Consider the following 12,038-nt stretch of genomic DNA (forward strand, 5'->3'; position numbering starts at 1 on the left):
ATTAAACACGGAATTTTAACAATGTACTACCAAACTTCTTAAGTTCAATAACTTGATTTGCATTAAGTATCATGCAGCATTCACGTATTATATATCTGTTGATAGAGATTTGCTGACCATCAAACTACTGAGCTGGGAGAGTTTAAGTGACTGAAGAAAACAGCCTCTGACAGAAGTGTTTAGTCCAAGTTTGATATCTGTAGCTTCCTCTGCAGGTTCAGAGAAGGTATTTTCTTCACTTTATTCAGGTTAACTTTATGCAATATCTAGTTCATTCAAAGTTATCTCTTGAGAGCTGATAAAGGCAGAAAATCTTACTTTCTACTGTCGGTAAAAACTCCATGGCATAGACTGAAATCTGCTAAATCTAAAATCTTGCAGGGCACAGTAAAGAAAGAAACACATAGTTCTGTTTACACAGTAGAACGAATAGCTAATTTGACTAATAAATCACTTTAATATAAGTAAGAAATAAATATGAAGTAAATGGGAAATGTCATTCATTGGTTTCTAAGATAAAAAGTCAATATCAAGACTCTGAATAAATATATCAGGAAATTTTATGTAATTCTCTAAATGTGACTTAATATATCTCCACCTTTACCAACAGAAGTACCTAATGTAAACAAAGTAGCAGCCAAAATAATCTGTTGTATGACTTTCTCACAACAGTGGAACAGGATTGATTATAGTGATCAAAGACTTTTCACCCATCACCGTTTTGAGCATGGGAATTATGCTGCCAATCAACAATATAGTAAGCAGGGAGAATATGATGTAAAAGGATATTACCCATTCTTTTTTGGGTAATAATGTACTTCCCAATCTAGATTATCAAACAAGTGAGATCAGCCACCATATTATTTACTGCTACACTGTAAAATCAAAATACTTGAATGATACCAACCGAGAGGAACAAACCCTTTTCCAGAAAGCTAATTACAAAGTAAATGCACAAAAGAAAGAAAGTGATGATTTCTTCTGACCCTTTGTGGTTTTTTTTATTTTCAACACACTTTCCTAAAGCAGGGGCACCAAAACACAGCCTACTAGCATCAGACTCATCAACATCAGACTCACAACCAAAGCAACAACCCTCATTCTATGTTACCAGTTTTCTTGCTCAAGTTGCTTATCTGCTGTGATTCCTGAAATATTTCCCTCAAAGATTAGGACCCCCTACAATACAGTTCCTCTTGCTCTCAATGAAGCAAGTATTCTTCAGCCTTAACTCAGTATGTTGTTATACATACATGGACTGAGGTTACCAAGCAACCCAAGTTGTTTGATAGAGCAAGTGGTCCAGACTGTTAGTATTCTTTGCAAATTTCATTGACAATGATATTCTGTCAGCTTCCAGGTTGTCTGAAAAATACTGAAAACATCTAATTGTGAATGTCATTAAAACCTTCTGCAAAAACTCTCCCTCAATTGCGACTTGTCTTGCCTGGTGTTTTCTGTGATGTGCTCATTTAACATGTCTCCATTGATATTTTGTAGAGTTAATGTTATAATATTGAATAGATGGAAGTAAACTCTAATAAATACTTTGCTGGTAATACTGTAGAGCTAAGGTAGCTGAAAGGTACTGTGGTCAGAGGTGAGGGATTTGTGTTCCAATATTACTTAGTAGAAGAGGGGATTGACCCTCTGACTATTACAATGCTATAATACAAAATAAAAGGAGATTTGACCATCACTACTTCTACATATGCTGTGAATCTGCCTATCCTTCTCTTTTCTGTTTTGTAGCATCTTCCTCAAACCACAACGTTGCTAATGAAAATGAAATAATCAGTCTAAATAGAAAGGGACCCTTTTCTTTGAAATGTGCCCCCTCTCCCACTCCATCCATCTCAAAATGAAACCCTCCCTTTTCTCCACTTAGATTGACTTATTTATTATTTATTTCCTGGGTTGATGAACTCATAAATCAGTTTCATGCAGAGTCCTGACATGCTTAACGCCACAGAGATTCAGTAATTCAATTATTAGGCTTGAATTCATTGTGTCAAACAGTCTCAACTTCCTTACGGTCTGCTTTTCATGGTAAACAGGACAGAGCTTCAAAACTGCGTCTTAGAGACAAATCCAAGAAGAATTGAAGCTCTCGGCTCTAGCCTGTCTGTCCTCCTAGTAAAATCCAAGTGAATGGTCAATTAGGTACATATAGAACGTTGTATTGTTATGTATATCTCTGACATGTTATGGTCCTGACAGGAAAGTGAACCAACAGAAGGGCAGACAGGTAGATCACTTAGTAACAAGTGATATATTCAGTACATCTGCTTTCTGAGGAGAGAAATCGAAGTCATGACCCTGTGATCCTTTCAGAACCCAAATAAGACTCAAAACTTTGACTGTGTGCTTATAGCAAAAAAACCCTGAAAAGCAACCAAGCAAGCAATAGGAAAGAAGGAAGCTGTTTTTGCACTGGTAAAAATAACAGAAATTGAGAAAAATTTTACAATTCCTTCCATAGAATGTGAAATTTCATGTGTTCAATATTTTTATTTCTGTGAACAGTTATTAAATAGTGCGTATTTTTTACATCTCTTTTTTCTTCTTTTATAACAAATAATACATCAGAAGTCTTTTGTTTTGGAGACTACTACTAGATAGACCTGCTTAATTGTGATATACTGTATGAATTACATTCAATGTATTATCTTCTTCTTTATCTCAGAAATATGCAGTGGCAAAAAAAGACAATGTCCTAAAATTTCAATACCTATCATCCAAAGGGTAATCAAATAGGATTGTCAAAGCTGAATCAACCTGTAGCCAGGCAATGCATTTCATAAAATCTGTTAGCTTCATAGAAGTGGAATATATTCCAACAAGAAGCAAATAACATAATATTTAATGTAGCTGTATGAAACTGCAAAAAAAGATGCAGTTTAGTAGTGATATGAGAATCTTCATTGCTATTTTGGAGGAGCAGTCTCTGGATGTATAAGATCCCTCACTTAAGAAGTTAGGATGAGTGGACTCCATTGTTTAGAAATAGTTTTGTGTTTTAAAGTGTAGTTTCTTATCAAAGTTAAACTTTATGAACAGGAAAACCTAAATTTTAGTAAGTTCTGAAGCTCTCCTTCAGCAGGTCCTGAATGGAAAGGAGCTTTCTGTTCCTCTTAGTAAGGATCCTCTTTCCCCCGCTTCCAATGCAAGGTTTTTTCCCTCTCCACTTTTTCCTATCCTACCAGTCCTTCTAATACTCTTTCCTCTAACTGTAGAGGCTATCCTCAGACACTGTTATTTGCAGCAGTTTCCAAATTCTTCCAGCTTCCTTTCCCTAAGTCCAGTAAGGACTTCCAAATTGTTAAATAAGTTTATTTTTTCCTGCAGAAAAGAGGTTTTTAGCAGGCAAATCCCCAAAACATCCAGAAATATGACTATAGTCCCACTGACATTACAAGTTGGAATAATTAGATGAGTCAGTGCTTTATCTGAATTATATCTGTAATATTGATAAGTTTCATTCTAGCTGGGAAAGTTTAAGGGCAGTTCCATACTGTGCAATTTGCAGTCGTATTTACTTGGCCCAGAAAATAAATATGGTAGTCTGTATAATAAATTCAAGGATAAAATACAAGTCAGAAATACCAGGGAGAAAACAAAACTGAGAATGAAAAACTTACTTGTCAGGAGACCAGTGATATTTTAAAAAATGCCGTCGTCGGTCAGTTTTTGTAGTCACTCTGAGGTCTCAAGATATCTAAGAGTGTTGAATATGTTCTGAAAAGAAGAAGAATCAAGGATTTAGTAATTTCATCACGTATCAAATGCTAAAAAAAACCTGTCCAAAATAGATTATTTTTCCATATTATGAGGTTATTAATTCATAGAATATGTTTTGATTTCACCACTGAATCTGTAGTGAGTTTATGAGCTTCCAGAAGTTGAACTGCTCAGATCAAACTTCCTGCAGCGCACAGGGAATCAGAACAATGAGAAGAGTAATTATTTAATTTATCCTCTTGCATACCTACATTCCCAAGCTCTTCTAGCTGAGAGAGAAAATTGAAAATGAAAGAAGTCTTCTTGCTCCGTTCTGTTTTAATAAACCAATATAGGGGAGTAAATGACTTTCCAAAGCAAGCAGATAAAATCATGTCCCTAAATGTCTTTCAAACAATTGACTAGTGTTCCTTGTCTATCTTTTGGACTAGTTCATCTATTTGGCCTCCTGATTCGTAATCTAGTAGATGCAGATGTCTCTTTGTACTCACAATGCTATTCTGCATTAAAGTCTAGCTTTGTAATTTCCAGTTGTCCTTAAAAGACAGGGCAGTTTGAGTCAAGGAATCATCTCAGCTCTCTGAAGCAAAATGAAAGACTGGGAGCTGACCAGTGCTTCGATCTGTGCAGACTGTGGAGGGAGGAGGTAGCGGAGTTGGAAATTAAAGAGTGGAGTTGAGTCTGGGAAAAAGAAGGGTTAGAGGAAAAGTGGTTTTAGTGTTGTCTTTGTTTCTCACTTTCCTAATTTATTTTTAATTGGCAAAAATTAAATTAATTTCCCCCAAATTGAGTCTGGATTTTCTTACTCTGAAGCCAGACAAGACCTAGAAAACAAGTAGAGAGCTAAAATCTAAGCAGAATATAGGAATATAAGCAGAATATAGGAATATAAGCAGGATATAAAAATATGAGTATAAATGAGAGCACAAAGAGCCTTGCCAAAACTTAGCTAGGATGCACTGCCAGTACTTAGAGGTTAGATGGTACTGCACACTGAAAGAGTGCACACACACCCCCAACCTGAGTAAGATAAGGGGGCAAAATAGGACTTGAGTCCAAGAATCTTGCAAAATACACCATTAAGCCTGACAAAATCAAGAAAGTTGAAAAGTTCAGCCGAGGAAGTGGAGTAAAAACGACCACCAAAGGATGAAGAAACAGGAACGACCCTCCTGAATTCTCCCAAAATTGAAGACCACGCCCCTGACTCCGCCTAGACTCCACCTATTATGAATATTATAATCAGAAGTTGCAATTATATGAATATTTATGTAAACATGTTGCAATCACCTGTAAAAATGGTATAAAAACCTGTAAATTCACTGCAGAGGCAGAGCAGTTTTGTCCAGTGCGAGCTGGCTGCTCTCCAATGTTGCTCAATAAACATACCTCGCTGCTTAAAGACTAAAAATTGTCTCTGAACAGTTTTCTGCGCCTTTTTGGGGGCAAAATTGGCATCAACTCAAGATGTTAATCAGTGAGTTATTTCCTTGTCTTTATTTCAATCCATAAGATTTTCTATCATATTTTCTCCCCATGTTCTGCTGAGAAGAGGAAGTGAGATGGGTGAAGTGCTGGGTGTGCTGGAAGTGATGTGTGGGTGCCTGGCTGCTGGCCAAGGTCAGTCCACCACAGCTATAAAATAATGTTTCCATCGCCGATCTTTCCAAGATACCCAGGACTGAGACTGGAATGGAAAACAAATCCATACAAATAAAACTCTGTCTATAACACACAGGAATAAAAGAATTAGTAAGGAACAGAACTGTTTCTCAGAGAAAACTACAGTAGCAGGAAAAATTCATAGACCTCTAGCTTCTGTAATGCAGTCACAAATTTGAAAACAAGAGCTTACATTAACAAGGATCAAGTCAAATGACTCATACTCGATGAAAGGAGAGTGCTGAAAACCTAATTTGAAAAAGAGCTCTGCTTGTGATATGATACTGAGGTCTCTTTGGTCTGTTAAGGAATTTTTGAAATATAACATAGTAAGTGTTTAAAGATGAAACTGATCAACTTGCAGTAATATATTTATTCTGCCAACACTGATTTTAGAAACAATTACTTAAAGTTCTTTCACAGTTGTTTTAACAGTCTTGAAGTGATTTATTTAATTCCAGATTACATTAAGCTCCAGAACTCCATTTTAGCAATTGTGATACTGATCTTACATTTCATCTATGAAAAAGATTGAAGTGCTATGCATCTCTACCTGATATTGCAGGCTATGGGATGAAATATCTATCACCTTAGTACTGTAAAGGGTTATGCATTTGTTTGGATTCCATTGGTTTTGATCAGGATACGCCTTATAGTGGCAAAATTAGCAACACTCCCTCTAAATCTCATTGAATGAATTCTTTCCTGAATGAATTTCTTGTTAGAATTCATATTCTGTTAAAATAATCAACAACCGACTAAAAAGACGAGATCCATGGCAAACATTCACACTGCCTCACATACTTGTGAGAAACTTCTGGTATAATAAAACCTAGAAAAATAAAAATTGCTAGTAGAACTGAGCAACTATTAAATTGTCTCAACAATCTCCTGTTTACAGCCTAACAACTCTTGTAATTTAGCTGTATTTTCAAGGCTAAATAACTAAGGTCCCATATTTGTACAGTGGGAAGTTTGTAAACACACAGTGAAATTAACTGGTAGTTGGGAAAGAGAACTTGGAAATAGCCTTACGAAAATGTCACCTAAATCCTCATCAACTGTCAAAAATTCAAATGGTATATTAGGAAATATTAGGAATAGAACAGAAAACAGCAGAAGGAACATGATAATGCTGCCATAAAAATCCATTGCCCACCTAACATTTTAAATATTGAATATGGTTCCAGTCATCTCAAAAATGACAGGATAGCAATAGAAGGATAAAGAAAAGGGTGACAGGATGATCAAAGGTATGTAATGGCTTCTGTACTAGGAAAGGAAAAAGAAAGGCTTTAGGATTTTCATATGGAAGAGGGACAAATGAGGGAAAGAACTGTGACAGAGCCTCAGGAAAATCATGAACAGAGCTAAGGAAGGGAATAAAGAATGTTATTCACTGTATTTCATACCACAGGAAGCAGTCACAATAAAATGAGCAGTTAGCAAATTTAAAATATGAAACCCAAGAAAGGATGCTTTCCACAAAGATCATAATTAAAGGGTGGAACTCATGGCCACAGGATGTGGTGGATACCACATACATGTATAGGCTTCAAGAAACAATTCACTGTGGTGGTAAAAGAAACATTGACCAGTACTAATCTGTATTTTACACAAAGGTACATAGTATAAACCTTGAGGTTAAGAAGCATTATGGACTGCTCTAGGATGATACCATGAGAGGTTGTCGTTTGGTCTGATTTAAATACAGCTGTTGCAGTGTCCTTATTATTGAGTTCTTAGTAATTTCTTTCTACAGGCAGATGTTAGAGAGTGTTAGTGCAAATATGTGATTTAAGATTTGTATAAACATCCAGCCCTCTACAGAGGGGCTAACATACCATTTTAAGTTCAAATTGTTCAGCCTACTCAGGCATGCAGGTTTAGGCTAGGGTTTTCTGAGGATCCTCAGGTCTGGCATCCAACTGCTACTGAAGACTAAAGGGATTGATACACAAAACTGTCATTTTATGGAAATAAGTAATGATACTGACTTTTCTCCCCTCAGAAAAGAAGTATACAATCTTTCTTTTGTAATTAATGATCTTCATCTTAACTGTTTCATCTGTCTCATGATGGGAGGAATAGAGACAGATTTTTCCAGACAAATACATAGGCACAGGACATGTGAAATTGTCACTTTTCACTTATTGTGGTGATAAAATACCATTATGTTACTGAATAAGCAAGGTTGCTTAACTTTGTATCCATCGTCTGTTCATCTGATGCAGATTCATTAAAGACTTTGCCCTGCTAACTGTCATGCTACAAGTAAAGGGCTTGCCAGTTCCACTATGGGAGGGCCGATGCTTCCTGTCAGATAAAAGGCCATGTTCAGGAATTGCTTTTAGAACACTGTGAAGGAAATGCTCTGATTGACCTTGGCTGACTAGATCTCTGCTTGTGCAGGTGGCAACTCAGTTGTGAGGCATGTGTGCCCAGAGTCTTGGTTGCCCAGATCACTTACCTTGGTTGCTATCACTATTCCCTCCTACTACCTCCCCATGTTATTTTTCATTGAAAACCAGCATGTGAGAGGAGGGATGGGGCATAGCTTCTGTATCCCAAGTTGCCGGAAAGTGAACCAGGATTTGGGCCTGAGGAGGATTTTCTTCCGGTACTTTCATAATGGTTACTCAATGTCTGTTCAGGGTGAAAAATGTTTGTCCTAAAATGTTAAATGTCCTGAAAGCTGAATGTGTCATGCTAGCCTAAACTGACTTGGTATTTTGGTCACTGTTGTATGTGGCATACTGGCTTAGGTAGATGAATTGTTTGACCTAATACAGACATTTTTAGTTACTCATTTATGCAAGATACCAAAACACTAAAAGATTATAGCAGGTCTGTATGGAGTATTATTATAACTATCATTTTTTTTTTATTTCTAAAACTGTGGATGGTCTTGTAAGGTCTCCAGAAATAAAACCCTTCATTTATTCTAATTACCCTAGAATGTGAAGTTGCAGAGGGGTACCAGAAAATACCAAAAACTCAGAATTTTCTGCCCTCAAAAATTTTCTTGCACACTAGCTGGAGTGATTCCTAAGAGCCTTGACCAAAAAAGGGAAACTAGACTGAAGAGATATTGCAGAAGAAAGCTACTTCTGACTACCCACACTGGAATAGTGACTATCCTTGAAATTCGTACTCTATACTGAGAAATGGTAACCATTCACAATTGATGGGAAACAAATGAGTTTTATGTACAAGTAAGTGTGTCTGCAAAAGTTTCTTCAACAGTTTACCTCAATTAACATGAAATCGTTATTTTGTCCAAGCCAAAAGACACTCTTATGCAGGCATGTACTTACTCCAATGCCTGGCCACTCTATAAGGGTTGCTGCTCAGGTTAACTGCACACTCAGAAGAACATCTTCCAGTGGCACAGAAGCAAAATGCTGTGAGCCCCAGGACATCATTGCATTTATGCTGATATTTCAGCTAGCAGAGTTGTGTTGGTCTAAGGCAAGTTATTCAAGTCCCTGACTAGCTGACAGATTCCCCAGTAAAAAACTGGTTTGTTTGGTTTTGGTTTGTTGTTTTTTTTTTATTGTGGAATGTTAAAAAAGCAGAAGAGAAGAACAAGAGGGAAGCAGAAGTAGAGCAAAACTGCTTTGTAATGACCATAACTCTTATCAACCCTTACTACTACTGCTATAGAGGGCAGAGGACTTAGGTGTGAAAGACTGAGGTTGAGCCTGGGAAAGGATGGGGGGAAGTGTTGTTTTAATGTTGTCTTCTTGTTTCTTGCTGCTTGAATCTATTTTAATTTACAGAAAATTAAACTACTTTTCCCCAAGTTGAGTTTGTTTTGCCTGTGACAGTAACTGGCAAATGATCTACTTTTCTTTATTTTGACTCATGAGCTTTTTTCATCCTTCTGAGGAGAGGGATTGAGAGAGCAGCTGGGTGGGTGCCTAGCCACTGGCCAAGGTCAACCCACCAGATCCTTGGAATAGGCAACATATTTATGCTACTTTGCTTTCAGTGGAAGTGTCCATACTGGGTTTGTTGCACCTCAATTATATACAACAGTTCCATACCTTCAGTTAACTTCAACTGAACTGCTCTGAGCAATCCTTATATAGACAAAGAATGATTCTGTTCTCTAGGAGCATCAGGATGCAACCCTGCAAATGCAAATGCATTATCCATCCCTATTTTCCACTTGGAAATTGTTAATGGGCAGTTATCTTCAGACGCATTTGTTAATTATGCATTGAATTATTTGGACAAAGTACTTTTAGCGTGTGGGTGGTTTGTCAGCTGTTTACTATTGGCTATGCATTGTTAATAATTGTTTCTACTTCAGCCTTATGTGCCTTATGGTGCAGGAAAAATTATATTGTTCATGAATGGCCACCTCATAGCAACAGTAATGTTTCTACTTACTGAACAGATGAGAACAACTTTCAACAAGACAGGTGGTTAAGAAATGAAGGAATAACAAAAAGCAAATAGCTACCATACTAGTTTGGATCTGGATTTGTTGTTTGTATATGAGTACAAAACATTCAGCAAGGCAAAGTGCCTCCTCATGCTTGCTTGTGTTTCTCCATTCTTCATGAAATGAATTGAAATATCATCAAACCAAATAGCTGTTTGGATCTAACAAACATTTTTGTCAAATGTTACAGTAGTAGTGAATCAGTTTATAAGAAAATAAGTTTATTGTGACCTTCATGCAATCTACAATGGAAAGGTTCCCATATTCCTCAAGGAGTTCTGAGTAAAAGAACTATGGGGGCAATCAATTAGAATAATTATATTTGCTGTAAGGTTGGACAACCACCTGGAATGATTTCATTTGCTTTAAGCTTGGTCAACCCAAGTGCATTCCTTTTTCCTGATTTTCCTTAAAACCTACATGCCACCTGAAAATATCACGTCTAGTAGGGTCAATGCTTTTTCTTTGCCCTTCTGATACCACACACACAACATTTTTTAAGTCCCAAAGGCCTTTGACATTGCATTAAAATGGATCAGCCACCTCTAATATTCTGAGAGGAAAAAAGGCAGACTCCCCAAGAGAGGGGAAGCAGACAATCTGCCCTGGGGCTTCCCTATTGTTATTTCATTTAGAGAGACAGGCAATATCACAGTATCTATGACAAGAGAGGAAAAGATTTCAAGTCCCCCCAGCTGTCTCCTTAATTCGATACTGACTGTTCAGTTGGTCCCAACTGTCCATAATGCACTGAGATTTTTCATGGTTGCTGCGCTAGAGAAATCTCCTGCCTGTTTGTGATGTTCTGTCCTTGTATTTTGAGCAATACTCCAATCAGTAAGCACATAGGTAATCCTAGGCAGCAGACACTGTGCTCCCTCGTCCAGGAGGGATGAGGTATTTTATTGAAGATTATCCTGATGTGTCAGGAAACGATACTCATGCTTAAACTTTTCTAATTGCCTCAGCTTAGTTTCGTAAGAACATGCACAATGCAAAGATACATGTGAGGAACGTTACACAGTTGAGTAAGCATTGCTTTTGGGAGGATGGACAAAAAGGAGTGTGGTGGTCAGCACGGTATCCTTGTTTGACCAGCTTGGACTGGCAGCTAGGGAAAAATGTGCAGATAGCAAAGAACAAGGGTTGTTTCAGAGACACACTCTGTAGGAGATAACCTCTTCTCTATGCAATAGACACTGATCAGCAATGGTTAAGAACAGGGCATCTCTGAGAGACTGTATTTGGTTGAGACACCATCTCAACCTAGAAAATACTAGTATGCTTACTGTGGCACATTGCTCAGTAGGAATATTAAACACTTCCAGAATTATCATTCTTCTCCACAGTAGGTATCAAAATCCTTTACTATTTGAGGTGCAGTATTAGACAAGTACAAGGAGGCTGAGTCACCTGCCTCAGGTCTTGCAATAAAAGGGGTAGAACTAGAAATAAAATTTATGTCAGCTTTTGTAGGTGCTATGCAAGTACTCTCACTACAGGCAGACTTACATAGATCATACATGTCTAAGAGGTAAGGGCAGATGTCCCATGTCACATAGGTGAGGCTTACTCAACCTTCATGGTGTTGCATTATATGGTAAACTGCTCTACCTCTGGAATTAGCTAAGGCTAATGAAATGGTGATGCTATCAGAAGGCAACTGAGAAGAAAAGTCTCACTGTGAATTGCTGGAAGTTGTTTCTAGCATCACAGAAATGACACCCATTAAAGTACCACTCTCCAGCAAAAAGAAACAGATTAATCATAACACAAACATAACAGCTTGCACAGAGAACACATTGTACAAGAAATAGAAGTATACTAGGAAGAAAAAACCTGTTAACATAGTATCAATTTAATCCACTATTTTTATTCCAGGACTAGAATAAATGGATGCATATCTTATTAAAAGAATCTGTGAGCACAGTCCTATTTCATTTATACATTAAATCAATGGTCTTACATTAGAAAAGAATCTTATTCAGGGACATGCTTGAAATCATTCACATGATTGAGATGAGTAAGATTTCACTTAATATGGTCAGCTGACATCCCTGATGCATATTCCACATCACCAGTTATACTGTTATGCTATCCTTACTCAGCACTGCATTACTTTAAATGATATTTCATCCATTCAAGCATCAATATCAATCTCTGGCTACATTAAGTATTTCCA

General features: G+C 37.2%; 1 long non-coding RNA gene across 1 annotated transcript in view; it reads right to left on the minus strand.

Annotated features, from left to right (window-relative positions):
* Positions 1-3,640: 3,640 nt before the first annotated feature.
* LOC108639175 overlaps positions 3,641-12,038 on the minus strand; it is a 317,263-nt gene continuing 308,865 nt past the window's right edge. The window contains exon 4 of the long non-coding RNA XR_001920307.2: positions 3,641-3,738. This is a non-coding gene — a long non-coding RNA (uncharacterized LOC108639175). The remainder of the gene's footprint in view (positions 3,739-12,038) is intronic.

The sequence above is a fragment of the Manacus vitellinus genome, unplaced genomic scaffold (assembly GCF_001715985.3).
Source record: "Manacus vitellinus isolate BGI_N305 unplaced genomic scaffold, ASM171598v3 scaffold_17_pilon, whole genome shotgun sequence".
Lineage (NCBI taxonomy): Eukaryota > Metazoa > Chordata > Aves > Passeriformes > Pipridae > Manacus > Manacus vitellinus.